At 39.2% G+C, this 17,583-nt stretch overlaps 1 protein-coding gene, 1 long non-coding RNA gene and 1 pseudogene across 3 annotated transcripts in view; 1 reads left to right on the forward strand and 2 right to left on the reverse strand.

The window, feature by feature from the left end:
* Positions 1-17,409, reverse strand: part of wasf1 (WASP family member 1) — a 68,204-nt gene extending 50,795 nt beyond the window's left edge. For both annotated transcript variants that reach the window (XM_028604822.1, XM_028604820.1), the window contains exons 1-2: positions 17,351-17,409; positions 16,974-17,208 (exon numbers count right to left, since the gene is read on the reverse strand). The gene's annotated coding sequence lies outside the window, so the exon portion shown is untranslated. The remainder of the gene's footprint in view (positions 1-16,973; positions 17,209-17,350) is intronic.
* On the forward strand, positions 5,806-7,535 carry LOC114572981 (uncharacterized). Its single transcript, XR_003694846.1, has 3 exons — positions 5,806-5,959; positions 6,560-6,662; positions 6,879-7,535. It is a non-coding gene; the product is annotated as an uncharacterized LOC114572981 (long non-coding RNA).
* Positions 10,107-12,630, reverse strand: LOC114572846 (G2/M phase-specific E3 ubiquitin-protein ligase-like; annotated as a pseudogene).
* Positions 17,410-17,583: the final 174 nt, after the last annotated feature.

Genomic DNA, 17,583 nt, shown 5'->3' on the forward strand with positions numbered 1-17,583 from the left:
GACCCACATACATACACACAAAAACACACATTTGCAGTAGTTTGGTGCCCTTTATGACATTTTGCTTTATACGGTTTATCTATCTATAGCATGCATGCAGTTCACAAAGGGAGTGTTAGAATCAATCGAAACGGTTCACCTAATTTAAAGATGGAGACACAGAAGGACCCACACAAGCCCTGAATAACACCATGTGCCAAACGACAGCATCCCTATTACTGCAGTCCATCTGCTGCTTTTCATGGGACTCCTGCTGCACAACTTTCACAGCTCACAATGGAATGTGTGTATGGACGTTTGGGTGTTTTTGTACACGCACTTCTGTAATTGCCTCTGAATAATTGATTATCAGTAAATGTTGATTTCTAAATTGTGTTATTGACTTTAAATAGACACCCGTCATATTAATAGGGCATTTTAGGGGTATACATTCTGGTTGCAACAAAAACAAAGTGTCTTTTTTATTTACCACACTTTAGGATGGACATATTACATCTGTATCATATAGGCTAAGTTTTTTTTCTCCTAGTTTCAGATTCTATTTCAGAGTCTGTCCCTGAAGAGGTCTGTATTATTCATGAAACAGGTGCACTGGCTACACACCCACCATCTGAGGTGCACCCGGCATGTAGTCAGTGAAGTGCACCTCTCTCCTTATGCACGGATGGAAGGACTGAGCAAATAACAGGTAAAAGTAAGTGTTGTTGATTTAGTGTTCTGCTGGATTTACCAAGGATCACAGTTCCTAAAGTCCTCAGGAAGCATCCATGTCTTGTTACATTATTATTACATGAGGATTCAGAATTCAGCCCTAAATTGTACATTTGCACGCCAAATTACAGCAAAGATGTCAGAACTTCTAGTGCCACAGTTGTTTCATCTACTTGCTGCTCTTATGCAATGAAAGTAAACGTGAATGCAAATGCATAATGTACTCAAGTGATAGTTAGACAGTAATGGAATTGTCAATCAGACAAACCCAATCAACATTTCTCAGTTGTAGATCAAATGTTAGAGTTTCACCACAATCCACCTTACAAATAGATATCATTTTGACAAGATAACTAAAAAGATATATTTCCGCTACAAGTACCTACTCAAATCAGTCAGCATTACATGCTCACTGCCACCGCACTGAGCTCTGTGTGTGAGTGGTGTCGGTCTTTTTTGCATCTGTGGCCCAAGCTAGATCTGCGTTGGGCTAGTTGGTACCAGCAGTGCCGTCGTTTGTAAAAAAAAGTGGAGTGGCGACTAAGTCAAGAGGAAGATGGTTCACAGGTACAGCTCGCTGGCTGGCTGCACATTCAACAGCACAAACGCTAAAAAGGATGCAGAGAGATACACATGTGAACTTGTGCATACACCCTAGACACACACTGATGTACTGTTGCTCCACATCAAGGATACCTATGGGCACAGTTAAATAAAGATGACCGTTATCCGTAGACTGAGCTCAGTATCAACGTATAGGAGTACAAATGTAATAACATAATAGGAGCTTAGGCCCACTCCAAGGTGAGGGCATGTGTCTATAAATGAAACACAGTTATGTGTCGCAGACAATTTCCCATAGCTTGATGTGAGAGAATGGCTTTGTTTCATCCTCATGCCATTGAAATTCCAACATTGCGTAGATAGGCCTGAGAGAATAAAAGCACAAACAACTACCAACCCCATGTCTTTACATTTCCTTTGGCACACTACTGAATGGAGGAGGAAGAGTACAGTATGTAATCTTTCACTGAACCACAACCCCCTTCTACCGACTGTCTATCTTTAGCAGATGCTTTTTTTCCACCAGGAAGAATTCCCTTACCTCTATCCGACCTGTGCTCTGAAGCAGTGATTTGTCCTGGTGTACTTACATGGCTGTAAAATAAGCATTGATAACACAGATGAAGTGATTGCTGAGTAACACGGTTTAGAGTGGGTTTTCTTGCTGAGGATTCACGTGAATCTGGCATTTCCTGCTAACCATCAAAAGACAAAAGTAAGGCGAGCTTGCTTCCACTTCCGATCTTCTGAAATGGAAGAGAAGTGTACACTCGCGGCCCTGCTGGGCTTTTATTCAGCACGAATCAGACGAGCCTTGTGCTCGGGCCTCGCACAAATACAAAGTGGAGCTGGATCCTTGCTGTGAGCTGTAAATGAACAGCCAAATATTGGCTCCTAATTGAAGGCAGCAGTTGTCTGTGTGCGCAGGCACCCCTGCTGTGAAATTGTGGACAAACACACCGGGGCGATAAAAGGCAACTTCCCCTCTTGCTCTCCTTCTCTTTTCTCAGCACTTTCTTCTGTTCCCTTCAGCATCCCTTTAGAAGCAATGACCTTGCTCTATTTCTCTTTTAAAGACTATTTTATAACATTTATTTTGTTTTTCTAGTTTATATTAGACAAACATCACAGGGAAGATGCAGGAAGAGCAAGGGTGTTTTTTGCAACAATAGTCTTGAGCTAGATATAAACCAAAAAATTGCGTGGTACATTTTGTGCCTGAAACAAAAGCCTATTGCAGTTTTTATTTCCTACTTCGTTCTTGTCCCTAAACTTTCACTAGAGGTGTTGAAATTAATCAAATAATCGATGCATCTAATTGTGGACATGGACGACGCTGCATTGATAATCGGCAGGCTCATAATCGATTATTTCTGTTTACAATTTAATGTAGGCTTAACAACATTCCTGTTTACATATCCTGTTATGTTTTACACATTCAGGAAGTGCCATGTGCTCATTGCTGTAGTTTTATGTATCCAATTTATTTAGTATTAGAGCACTGCAGAATGTTTTGTTTTTTAAGCTTGAAAAGCTATGAATTAAATATCCTACATGGCTTTAATAGAAAAATGTATTTGACGCATCGTGATGCATCGAGATATCGAATCAAACGGAATCGCTGACATGATAATCATAATTGAATCGGGAGATCAGTGAAGATTCACACCTCTATCCTTCACTGTCTTTCCCTCTTTACCTCTTCTTTGCTAGTCCTTGTACTCCTACCCAGTGCATGGAGAAAAACTAAGAAAAATGAGTGCTTATGAAAATCTAATGAAAATGCAGCGTGTCTGTAACTGAATATGGACGTCTCTGTCCTGACACAAGGGATTCAAGCGGAGGACTGGATAAACGTGCCTCGCCTCCCATTTCTCCAGCCTCCATCAATCATCACACATCACCATGACCACCAGTGCATCGGCCGTTCCAGCTCAATAAGAACCCATCAGTGAAAGAGAGGAAAGAAGGGAACAGAGGAAGACAGAAATCAAGGGATAGAAAAGAGCCCATAGATATTCAAAGAGAGGGAGTGACAGGAAAAAGGTGAAATATATTGTATGCTGTTTTGCCCATTGTGTGGAATTCACTGTTTTGATTAACTTTGCGTATTCAAATCTAGGAAAATATACACATGCTCTGAGTGCAGCTGCAGAGATCGTGTGGATTTCAGTTGGCAGCATTTAGAGCTAGATTACGCACAGGCCAGAAATACACTGTGACCTAAAAGCACAGGAACAGTACATTGTTTTGCTAATATAAACACGAAGACTACCCTAACTATGGACATTGTATACACACACAAACACACATACTGTCAGTGCTTGGGCCAACAGCTACTGAGGGGAGCCCTGTATCCCATTTACTCCTGGAGCAAACCATGGCAACATTGTGCTGAGAAAGGTAGCAGACTATGGTAACCAGCCAAATTTACACATGACACCTGGGGAGTGGCCTAAACAGTCCATAGTTTAGCCCATTGTGAAGCTCATTTTGGCTTTCGGCTGAGAGAATAAGCTAGGTCAATTACAGGACACCATGGTGCTCCATTTCCCAAATACCTGGCTACTGACTGGCGAGTCGTGAGGGCTTCTTATTCAGTCTGCAGGAAACAGCCACGAGGAGAGAGTCGTCTGTTAACAATATATATTTTAAGCCAACATTGCAGGGTTAAACCTTTTTTTCCTCACTTCTTATTTTCTGCTTTGGCAGTGTGTTATCTGCTCTGAACCACATTTAGACTGTAATGACACCTAACGTTCTCAGCCTAAACAAATACATTTATTTTTAAAGCTGGAAAGCATGAGCATACCCTTTCTATTCGCCAAGCTGCAACTGGCACGTACAAAATACCCACTAAGCTGAACGTTGTAAAGGAAAGACAAATCCTTTCTAAAACTCATCAGAGCCTAAAGTGATGGGGTGAGTGACAGAACTCTTGCATGTATTCAAGCAGCTGCGGTCTAACTAGTTGTCAGCAGAGGTGTTTCATCACAGTGAGTAAGGACCTTCGGTATAGATATGGAGGCAAACAGACTAATAAAATACAAAGCAAGTGACAGAGAAGAAGAAGAAAATAACTGCTGGCGGTACTTTCAACTCGAGACAGAGAGAAAGGGGGAGGACAAAAATTAAAGAAGAGGGCAGATAAAGAGATGAAGCTCAGTTCCCACAGTTGAGTAGGGGCAGCTCTAAGCTCAGATGGGGCTTTTGTGTTTTTGTCTTCTGTTGGCAGTGGCAGAGACACGATCAGACAGGTCTATTTCAGAGATACCCTGTCAACTCACTGAGAGACCCTGTCAACTCTATCTCTTCCCCTGGGTGACAGTGAGAGAATGAAACCGAGAGGCTAAAAGATCCAGAGTGGCAACTATAAGAGATGAGAAAAAAGTTTATGTGGATAATAAGAGACCAGCACTACAAGGAGAGTGAGGAAAGGGAAAAGTAGAAGGAGATAATGTAACACTTTTCTGTATGATATTGTAAGGATATACAGAGGACAAAGTTCAAATGATGGCGTTCTGTAATCATCACAGAAAAACAAATGGGACTTCTCCAAAAGTGTTTGAGGTTCTAGAAAGTCTTGAATTTCATGGGATTTCATTTCCCACAGTATCATTAACTTTAATACATGTTTGTGTTCAGAAATATAACAAATACCTTTATTCCAGAGTAAGATAAAAAAAAATATATAGTTTTTACAAATACAAATAATATCTGATGTAACACAGAACAGAACATTAAGTGTTGTGATAAGGTTGGGCATGCTATGACAACTCCTATCCCTTAAGTTGTAAAAAAGAAGAGAAACATGCAACAAAGAGTCATGGAATAGTAACTGTAAACTGTCTTAGAGAGCATTAAGTCACAACCAAGGATGGGCAGATACATGGACAAAGCAGGGACGGAGGTGGTGGAGGCAGTGGCAGTAAGACACAAGGAGCACCAGTCAGACAGGCTAACTGAGCCCTGGTGTCCCTCTGTCAGGCCAGTTCAGACCAGGGACAGAGGCAGTATTATAGAGCTGTGGCCTAGCCAAGAGGAAGAACAATAGCTGCTGTGTGCCGGAGCCTCTGGAGCATCCTAACAGCTGGGAGATACGAGGTCTGTCTGTGGCTCCACTAAATGGCACATAAAAAGGTTTCACTCTCACACACACACACACACACACACACACACACACACACACACACACACACACACACACACACACACACACACACACACACTTTACTCTCATCTCTTTTCTTTTTTTCTTTCTACACACTCTTTCATTATGCCCTATGTTACTCTGTGTCCTCCAATCTACGGTGGCCGAGAAGGGTCAGAACAAATACAAAAGCTACAACACAAATACAAAAGCTACAACACAAATACAAAAGCGACAACACAAATACAAAAGCGACAACACAAACGCAAAAGCCACAACACAAATACATAAGCTACAGCACAAATACAAAAGCCACAACACAAACGCAAAAGCGACAACACAAACGCAAAAGCCACAACACAAATACATAAGCCACAACACAAATACATAAGCCACAACACAAATACATAAGCGACAACGGAAGTAGCTAGCTATGTGACAACGGAAGTAGCTAAGTGACAACGGAAGTGAACGTGTTGTTGATAAACGGAGCCGGAGGATGAGCAGAAGGAGAAGTTCTTGTATGTTTGAGAAGTAAGTGAAACTTACTTCCTTGCTAATTATGATTACTGTTGCTATGTGATTGTCACAAATAAGCAATGTTGTTCGATATATTTGTATTTTCACATGTATGTACTCTGCCATTTAGGCTACGAAGCTACAGCTATCTAACGTTAGCTAGCTAACATTTAGCTAGATAGCTATAACTTCGTAACGTCTTTTAACGCTATGTTTAAAGTCTAGATAGCTATAGTTTGTCACGTTTAGTGAAGCTGTTTAAACACATATACATAACATATGTGGTAATGGTTGCGGTAAACAGATGTTTAAAGTGAATGCTAATTGTGTTACCTTTTAATATGCTGCCTATTACAGTATTAGTAGCGTAATCTGTCATACATACACGGTTGGTGTGAATGAAATAAACCCAGAATTTTCACCATGACCTTGCTTCGTGTTTACTCCTGGAGGGAGATAATGAATCACTAACTATATGAGTCCGTGTATGCACCAGTACAAATGTATTAAGGGATCAACTTTGTGTAGAAGAGTATTTAGATTACCATCCCACAAGTTTGAGAACATGTGCCTTGGTTGTAGTCTAAAACTTTGCTTTCCTTGGTCTTTTAACAGGTTATGTTTTGTCCATTTTGTGGAGTGAACCTTCAACATGTTCTGTCATATTGTGGGAAATGTGGCAGAAACGTTCAGTTTTTATGGAGTCTTCAAGATGAAGGTATGCTATGTTTAGTTCTGACATGTAGTGTAATTAGATACTGGATTGCTTTGTTATTTGACAAATGAACATGAAGTTAACCACTTTTGTAATTAAATGTAATTCAAATTGTAATTAATGTAATTGACTTTGAGTATCTTTTACTCTGTACTGTTTCTTCAATGCTAAGTAAAAGTTAAAACACGGTACATTAATGTCCTCATTCCTACCCATCAGGTCCTGAAGCTACAATGGCAGATGAACTTATTCAGAAGTATTTCACAGAAGGCCATAGTTATGAAGTAATAATGGACTTACTGGCAACCAAGCACAACATTTCATTGAGTCTTAGCACTTTAAAAAGAAGACTACAGGATGCACGCCTGACCCGGAGGACAAACTACACTCCGTTTGCAACTGTGCAGGCAGCTATATCTGAGGAACTTAAGGGATCAGGCCAGCTCTTATGATACCGAGCAATGTGTCAGACTCTGAGACAGAAGTACTCTCTTATAGTCAGAAGAGATGATGTGATGCGCCTAATGGGAGAACTGGATCCGTCCGGAAAAGAAAATCGCTCTAGACGCAGATTCGTCCGGAGAGCATACCACTCAATGGGACCCAATGACGTCTGGCATGTTGATGGCTATGATAAAATGAAACCTTTTGGGATTGCAATTAGTGGCTGTATCGATGGATTTTCTAGAAAAATCATGTGGCTGAAATGTGGAAAGTCTAACAATGACCCTGGCATAATTGCTCAAAATTACATGCAGTGTGTAGCTGAGTTTGGAATTATTCCAATGCGTCTCCGCACAGACTGCGGCACAGAAAATGGACTGATGGCATCACTTCACTGTTCCCTGAGATCAGAGCATGCAGATGAGTTTGCAGGAGCCAAAAAGCCACATGTACGGCACTTCAACATCCAACCAGCGCATTGAAAGCTGGTGGTCCTATTTTCGGAAACAAAGGTTTTTGTCTCATACATTAAATTCTTCATTGATTTATGCTCTACTACATTTGTGTATTTACTGTATGTTTTACTGATCTAGGCAATACTCACTCCTGCTTGGTGGGTGCCTCATGTTGGCTGTTGTATTTCCTTAGTGTCAGCTTGAGACTATTTTCTTTCTACATTTTTCTAATATCTACGACATTATAGTGTGTTAATGTGTGTATTCTTAACTAGGAGTCAATTTTGGATGGATCTGTTCAGTGACTTGAGGGAGAGGCATCTCTTCAATGGCAACTATCAACACATAAGTTTGGTGCGATACTGCTTCTTGGGTGTCCTGCAGAATGAACTGGATGAATACAAGCAATTGTGGAACACTCACACTATTCGTCCAGTTCGCCAATCCCAATGCCCATCTGGTAAACCAGAGGCTATGTACAATGTGCCTCACAGGTGAGTATTGCATCACCATGTTAAAAATAAACCTAATCAGGTAACACTTTATTTGAACTATAGTTCATGGTGGATTCATGGATAGATAGTACAATAACATTGCACATCAAACATCTAGCTGTCACAAAAATACACACATGCTTCAAGCATTTTGGTCAAATATGTAGTTGTGACTTATTTTAACTCATGATCATGTTGACTTAGTATCTTTTTGTGTCTCTGCATCATTGTCCTATGAGAAGTACGTGACTAAAATAATGAACATAACTCAAATAAATTTGAAAGAAAACTGTTAGTGAGTGATTCTGGATTTTTTTTTTTTATATGCTCCTAGATTTAACGGAAGGAATTGTGGATTCCCAGCATCTACACAAACCCTGAGCCAGTTTGACAGCCTCATGCCAGCGCCAGCAACTCCTGGTGGAGAGGATGAACAGCAAACTCGCTTTGAAGAACTGCAGAGACAAAGTGGTTTGACATCTCCTCTACAATGGGAATCTGCTGTAGAGAACTACATCACCCTGAAGAACATGGCTGATCTTTAATGTACAGTTGCGGTAAACGTTTATGAACCCATGCTAAAGTTGACTAAAAAGAGGAATAAAAAAATAATCTTTTGGAAATTTATCTTAATTAAAAAAAATTGGGAAAAATCCAACCTTTAAGGACACCAATTTTCTTTGTGAATGGATATGTATTGTAAAGAAATGTTCTTCCTTAAAATGCAGGGGTCATAAGTACACTGGGGTAAAGTACAGGGTGTGTATACTACTGTATTTTAAGGAAGAACTTTCATTTATTTGTAATACATTATTCATGCAGAAAGAAAATTGGTGTCCTTAAAGGTTGGATTTTTCCCATTTTTGTTTTTTAAATTAAGAAATAAAGAAATTTACAAGATTTTTTTATTCGTATTTATTCATATATATATATTCAACTTCAGCATGGTTTCATAAATGTGTAAGCACAACTGTAGCTTATTTCCAAAGGTGGGACCAAGTCAGTTTTGTAAAATGCAAGTAAGTCTTAAGTCTTTGCCGTTAAGTCCCTTGTCCAGACAGGCAAATCCAAAATCATACTTTTGTATTTTGAGTCATTAATATTGAAATCTTCAAATGTAGAAAACATATCAATACATAATAAATTGAATTTGCACAAATCATGAATGTCTTTTAAAAAGTTTTACCTCGTGCTACTAACCTTAACACTGTACAGATTTTCAAAATAAAAAGACTAAATTAAATTGCCTCTACTTCTGTAATTTTAAAATTAAGTTTTACATATTGCAATCCGTTCTTCATGCTTCTCTCCAACATATGCTATCTGGCCTGCAGTCTGTCAGATTGGCTAAAGTGGATCTGGGAAATGATGCGTTCATGAAGTATCTGGGAATAAATGGCATTAGTTGATTCACAAAATTATTTTTTTTATTTGTACAAATGGTAATATACAAATGGCAATATACAGTCTATAAACAAACCCTTTTTTAAATGGCTTTAAATACAGTGTAAACAAGAGTCCACAATCTAATTTCTATTTATTTACTTATTTTATTTTTAATAGAAACAATGTTTATCATCAAAGCGGCTAAATGTACATAACATGCAAGAAATACAGCTTAGTTACACAGAGAAAAAATCAATTATCACAATGTTTGTGACCTAATACATCGATGTCTATTTTTCAGCAATATTCTAGGGTTGACAATTGGTGCTTTCACAAATAAGACCATGACAGTTTTGATAAATAATCAACAGTAATGTGGGCAAATGCAAATAATGCAGCCTTTAAAAACAAGGAAAAGACTAAACTTGTGTCATATCGCGATAAACACCCAAAATTTAAGACAATATCTAGTCTTGTATATCTAAAGTATGTCAATATAATATTGATATATTTTCCAGCCCTAACAGCCATGTTTCATAAATGACACTACTTCTGACATTTAAGTGGTGATGTGTTATTTAACCAAACTACACAACAAACATAACAATTTGAAAAACTGGCACAAACATTTGGCCACTACTATTAATGCAAACAAAAAGCTTTTTAATTTATCTGCAACTTTTACCACATAGGTAATTCAATGACAATGGTTCAAGGGGCTGACAGTTGATAACTGTCTAAATGCATCCAAAGCCAGGGGAATTCTTAATCCCAAAGCTCATTTTTGCCTTAAAGGTGTTGTAGTTTTCCAGGAGTGGCAACATTAAAGTATTGGCACATGTATTTGCCATAGGGAGCGTTGAACTGGCCAGGAAGTGAAGGCGTGGCTGAGGTTCCATACCAGCAGGAGGTATGCATGGCACACCTGTGGCAAACATGAAGACCTCCTCCAGGGTTACTTCACTTTGACTTTCTAAAAGTAGAAAGCAATTAAACAACATCCACAACAACTCTGGAACTGTTTATTATAATTTCTGTGGATAAAATAACACAATTAAAAGAAAATTCACCAACCTTCACAATCAAGAAGGTAGTCTGCCCAGAAAGATAGTGTTTTTTCCTCCTGTAGCCTCTTGTTGCTTCCACGCAGACTTAGCTCTGGTCGGAAGATATTCTCAATGTCCGTAGCAGATAACTTTTTATCTGACAGGCAGAGAACAGGTGTCAGGACTTCAGGATGCTGCTGCAGCACTGTTAACACCTGCAAGCTGGAAAGCCCATCCTTGAATCTGAAATACAACAACAGGTTACCAGAAAATTGGAATGTGCACTACATAGCAGCAAGACAGCAACACCAGGTTTTAACGCAAACAATATATTTTTTAAAACAGTAACAAAAAAACATACCTTTCAATTGCACTGTGGTTTCTGTCAATGATGTACCACCTGAGGTACTCCTTTACAATCGACTTCCTTTCCTCAACTGACCTTACATGTTTGAAGCACCCTGCTGTCTGCAACATAGTGCTGTTCTGTACCATTAGGTCTCTCGCAGGGTCTCCAATGAGGATGCATTGTGTATCTAAAAAATATATGATGAACTTAACTCATTTGATATATATAAACAATATAATAGTCATATCAGAAAACTACCTTTAACCTTTAATAAGTTGACAAAACTGCACCCTTCACTAACCAACAACCTTTGCTAGAATTTTACACCCTCATACCTTTCGTAACACTTTCCCTATTTCCTCATCTGTAATGTCTCCTATAGATGAGTTGAAACTGGACTGCCCTGAGATGTAGCTGACCAGATCCTTTGAGAGGAAATTTGGACCAGGTCCTCCATGTACTATGGATACAGCAATCATCTTTCCTGCCAAACTATATTCATCCTCTCTGATTGCTGCTTATGAAAATACATAGTAATCATATTAAATCAGTTTTTATGTTAAACAAGAATTGCATGGTTAATGATGTAGTTCCTTTAAAACACTCCACACAAAACAGTACCTGTTGAGTTGTAGACAAGGTAGCGGCTCTCTGCAGGTCCATCAAATATGGGTCGTTTGTTCAGGCTTTTCATCAGGAGTGAGAGGAATTCTCTTTTTGGGCCACCTGTATCAATACCTTCCTCAAACATGCCTGCATCATCAGAAAACTTTACTAGGAGGTCCTTCTTTTCAGAGAATGTTCCTCTTTTGAATCCTCTGACGGCACCATCCCAGATGTCAGAGCGGCAAATGTGAAATCTGCTGACTGCGTGGCGATCAATCTGGAGTGCCAGGTTTGCAATCACTTCTGAAATGGGTCTCTGTTCTATCCTACCAACAAATAGATGATGATGAATGTAATGATGATGATGATGATACTTGGTGGAAGACACATTTAACCAGAAAAAACAACAGTTGTAGTAAGGGTGACTTGATTTCTTACTCTGGATCCTCTGAAATATCATGAGTGACAGCATCACTGTCTCGGAGGTCTCTGAATCCTCTACTATAATGGGTGCATACAGTTCTGTGTATTTTCTGAAAAATTAAGAAACATTTACATTGTTCTTGTCTCCAAATGAATCAATCAATCTCCAAATTTAGAGAGGAAAGCATCATACCTATAACATGTAGTTTCCAATGCACTTCCTGATGTTCCTGGGCAGTCTTCTGCTTGGAAAGTAAGATCTGCATGACAAACAAGTTATTGGACTTGTGAGTAGAAGGGCTTGAATATAAAAGATAGGGGTATCAGATGTCCTATTTATAAAGAAAGGCACTACTCTTTCAATTATCACTTTGGGTCTCTAAGTCAGTGTCACATATTACTTTATGTAATTTAGTTAGCTACAGAATATTTAAAAGACAAAGCTACAAACACATACATCTCTGCCACTTTAAAAAAAACACTAAGGGAACTAAATAGTAGTTTCTAGTTTTTAATATCTCTACACATATAGGAGCCACATATTACCATAGTTTCTGGATCACGGTGTGGAGTTTCTTCAACACCAATACTGGTACTGGTCAAGATTGGTTTAAATAGCTGAAAGTAAAAAACAAATCACAGCTGCACTTCAGATTTGACGGAAATAGCCTGAAATATAAGCAATAAGAGTATCTCTCATTTGATGAACATCCTGACCCACACCACATTGTTAAAGGGCATACCATCTTTGACCTGCACGTGAGTCATGAAAGCAGGTACAACATGGCAAATGTTACACTTACTACTGTATCAGCTGAATTGAATTCAGCAGCACTTCTGCTTGTAATGATCACCTCTGAATCAGACGAGTCTGAGTTGAATTGCTCAGCTGTGAAATACAAGATTAGACAATGAACAATGGGACAATTTACTTATACTAATCAATTTAAGAGAGCTTTTTTTCTTTGGTTATTGATATCAGAATTACTTACAATTAGTAAGGAAATCTTCCACCGTACAAATGTACAATGTGGCGTTGCCAAGCCTTCCCAACAGCATCCTTGTAGAGTTTCAGAGAGAAGGCTGTTTCTGTCCGGGAATATTTATTACCTTTGTACCATCAGGGTAGAGCAGAAGGTAGGGACCAGCCTCTAAATTTTTGTTAAAATCTTTCATTTTCTGTACGGCTGCTTTTGCGCAATTGCTCTGCATCCGACCCTGGTTGCACTACAAGGGGTAGTACCATTCCTCTGACAGGTTTCAGCACTCCATCCTTTATGCGCATAATACCAACTGAAATCTACAGAGAAACATAGAAGTAGGTTCATTGACACATAGCAAATATATGACATAATGGACTACCAGCTGAACTGAAGTTACCTTCACACTGCTGTCTTTCAGTGGTTCTTTTTTTCTTTTTGAAACATGATTGTCTCTCTTTCTCTTTCAAACTTGAAAATTCAGGAATGTAGCCAGTGCACTATTTCCTGTGCTTCCAGTTCCTGCTTCAAACAGAATCCAATCAGTTGGAGTCATTTTTTTATTTTTTATAAAAAGTTCTAGTTTCTTCTCTCCTATGTGACAGTAAACTGAATAGCTTTGAGTTGGGGACAAAAGACATTTGAGAACATTCTCTTTGGCTTTGGGAAACACTGATCCACATTTTACAAACCAAACTACTAATCCATTAATCCAGACAATAACTCACACATTAATCAATAATGAAAAAACTGTTAGTGGCAGCCTTTCACTCATTGAGTATAGAAGATTAATAAAAATGATGGAATCTTTGAATAGTTACCTTCACTTGTGCCAGGCTTAGCAGCATCATGCAGAAATGTGATGTTCTTGCCACATGAACTGCAGAATGCTGTTTCTACATGTAGGTTGAACCCACAAAAGGACAATACATACTGTAGTTATCTGTAATAAAACAAATAGTGTCATTAGGTGAGCATTAGGAATGTAAACATTAAATAAATAAACAATTTACTAAACATTAACGTTATATTGTATTTGTTTAAGTGCTATGCTTCATGTACCACATAACCATAAGCAAGTGCAGAACATTGAACAATGTTAACCTTCCAAGTGAAGTGAGTGTGCGCACACACACGCAGGATGGATATATTAACAAGTAATGCTAGTTGATAGTTAAACGTAGGACTCGCGCGTTAAAAGACGCGGGGCGCCATTTAGTTAACGTTAGTTAAATGCTAGCTGTAGCTTCGTAGCCTAAATGGCCGAGATACGCTTAACAAGTTACAATAATATAGTATTTGTGTGATTTAGCTTAACAGCTTCACTAAACGTGACAAACTATAGACTTTAAACATAGCATTTGCGCGTTAAAAGACACTACGAAGCTTCGTAGCCTAAATGGCAGAGTACATACATGTGAAAATACAAATATATCGAACAACATTGCTTATTTGTGACAATCACATAGCAACAGTAATCATAATTAGCAAGGGAAGTAAGTTTCACTTACTTCTCATACAAGAACTTCTCCTTCTGCTCATCCTCCGGCTCCGTTTATCAACAACACGTTCACTTCCGTTGTCACTTAGCTACTTCCGTTGTCACATAGCTAGCTACTTCCGTTGTCGCTTATGTATTTGTGTTGTGGCTTATGTATTTGTGTTGTGGCTTTTGCGTTTGTGTTGTCGCTTTTGCGTTTGTGTTGTGGCTTTTGTATTTGTGTTGTGGCTTTTGTATTTGTGTTGTAGCTTTTGTATTTGTGTTGTGGCTTTTGTATTTGTGTTGTAGCTTTTGTATTTGTGTTGTAGCTTTTGTATTTGTGTTGTAGCTTTTGTATTTGTGTTGTAGCTTTTGTATTTGTGTTGTAGCTTTTGTATGTGTTCTGACCCTTCTCGGCCACCGTACCAATCACCCCTCTCCACCTATGTGGAATATAACACAAGTGAGCAACAGAGAGTTAGATATTCTTCTTGCTAGCCTGAGAAAGCCAAAGACTGGCAGAGGATCAGAGCAATGTCAACAACTAAGAGAGGCCCAAAAGCCACAGCAGGAGAATGCCAAATCTCTTCTATCACGAGGACCTCTGAAACAGAGAAAAACATGAGAACTGCTAACTCTGCAGGAATGTCATCCCTCACAGCAAAGAGTTCAAAAACAGCATAAAATAAAACCATGGCAATATGTGCAGCTCTAGTTTGAAAACACACCTGTAGGTAAAGGCATTTGTTGGATAAACCAAGCACTATTTAGATTCATGTATCAAAGAACAGGTTACGTGGATAGACGTTTCGACTTTCGTACTTTTCACCTATGTTTGTTTTCCTGCAAGCTCAAAAATACCACGTATAATAACAAAACTCCAGGAGGTAACCCACTCGGAAAAGAACTTGCCTCAAACAAAACAGTAGCAGTGATTTGAGACCACAGCAGGTATACTTCAGCATACATCCACTCAGAGCTGAGAGAGGGTGAATTTGATCACTGGTTCGAGAAATGTCATTTTATGCACTGAATTATGTCTTGAAGGAAACTTTCAATTCGGCCAATATGGCAAATGTTTATGCACATACATGCTGCCTCAGAGCTGCTGTGAAACTTAGTCTATAGCTTCCACTCAGTAATGTGATAGTTTGAATGCCAGACTGATACATTTAAAAGCTGCAAGGGCTCTCAACTATTTTATCCAAAGGAGTCAGCGCTGCTTTCACATTTTCAACATAAATAATCTAGCAGCTCTCTTTCTGTTTGTTGATATTGACTTGGTGTCTAGACCTAAAGAATTTCCTCTTGAGAGACAATAACGATCTGATCTGAACTGACCTGGGGAAATTATTATTTAACCTCATTATAAACTAATCAAATAAGTAAAATCCTTCAGCTCATACACATCACATGCAGTCACTAGTATACACCCCATTCAGCCCTGCTTTGTGTCTCTCGTGTATTATCAATACATGCAATGTCATTTTAATACATCAGAGGCACAAACTAACCCCACTCATCTACTGTCAAAAGCAGCAGGCACAGCAGCGTGCATAAACTTTTATCAATGGCTCTGCAGCTGTTTCATTCATCACCAACCACAGATCTGAACACACATTCCCACAACAGGCTGCTTCTACTTTACTAGGCCTACTCTATTTTGAGCGGCAAGGTATGAAATATGTTGCTTGCTTCATCGTAGACAAAAGTGTTTCCTGCAGCATCCTCAGACTCTATCCTTGGTTGAGTTTAATGGACAAGCTGCAGAAAAGATGGTCAGTTCAATGTAATACCACAGCACCACAGAAGCTGGCATCACGCAATGCAACGAATATTTTCAAGCTGTTAGCAATATATGAAAGCCGATCACAACATTCAAAACACTGTTCCTCATGCCCACTTTTCTTGCTGCACTTTAAGGTTTCGAATTTCACAAAGCATGATTTCCACTGGTCTGAAGTCTACCATCCCCCATGACTGCAAACCAAGCTGGCTGGAATAGACCCCAGCCCCTATATCTCCGAGGCAAGTCAAGGCATTCTAGTGGGAAAATTAAAATCACGTCGTGCGGCTGCCAGCGGTTTGCCTAATCATACTTTACCAACCTTAAACTCCACAACCCAACGACGAAAAAAAAACAACATGAAAATGAGATATGTGGCATGTTCTATAACGTTAGATAATTTGCAAGGCAAATATTTGCTCTCCGGTTTCTCACTAACATGATATTCCTAGGACTGGATGAATGTCATGACGCTGCTGCGGGAGCTCCTGCAGATGTGGAGCTTTGCAATTCATCACCCTTCACGCGGTCCCGTTACAAATTTGGCGTTTATTTATTTAATATGTAACATACTATTGGTCCTTTTGAGGGTTTAGACCACTTTGGAGTCCTAACGTTGTCAAGACTGCCACATTTGTCACTTGTGTACTGGGTTAACGTGGTACTTAGAGATGGCCAGGCAGTGTTGAATTACCAAGACCGTTATTAGTCAAGCAGCTCCAGTTTAAGTATAATGTTACAACATGGTGACTCGGTTTTAAGGCAGTTTGTTGCTGCTGTGCTGAGATGCGATAACGGTAACGTTACTAAAGTCACATTTTAAAGTAAAAAATGCGACTTCAGTATACAGCGTTCAAATAATTACCTGATACGTATGTTAAAATTCCACTTATTTTCTTCCCATCCTTACTGAGCAGCAGAGCATGCCACCGTGTCCAAGAATTTAAATCCCCGGGTCGGATCCATGATTGTACTGTCTTTGATATCAAATGTACTCCTGGTGGAAGAGGCGGCGGCGGAGAAGAATCCAGGCACTTTTTTCCAAAGGGAATCTCAGGGTAGATATTTGTGGAATTGGCATCAAACCTGGTCCGGTCAAGCTAACAGCAGGTTTCGTAACAAAAAAATATCTGTCAGTTTTACTCATATGCGACAAAGATATTCTCTCCAAAGTAACGTGTGTGAAATTATGTTTTTTCGCAAGAAAATGCCCCCATTATAATCGGTGATAATGGTACTTACCACTCTATTGTTGGGGCGCGAGAAAGCGTTCCATGCAACTGCTGCTGTGCTCGTGGGAGGCTCGCGGATAACGTGCGCGCTCGCAGTAGTGACTAGTTATCTCATTGTCATTTTGGGCTGTCCAATCCATGTGATCGATTTTATTATTTTAACCCTCGCTCTACATAAAACATATCATTACACAATTAATCGATCTCCTGCGCAATGACTTGATGATATCATATTGACTTAAT

This window comes from Perca flavescens, chromosome 18 (assembly GCF_004354835.1).
Source record: "Perca flavescens isolate YP-PL-M2 chromosome 18, PFLA_1.0, whole genome shotgun sequence".
Taxonomy (NCBI): domain Eukaryota; kingdom Metazoa; phylum Chordata; class Actinopteri; order Perciformes; family Percidae; genus Perca; species Perca flavescens.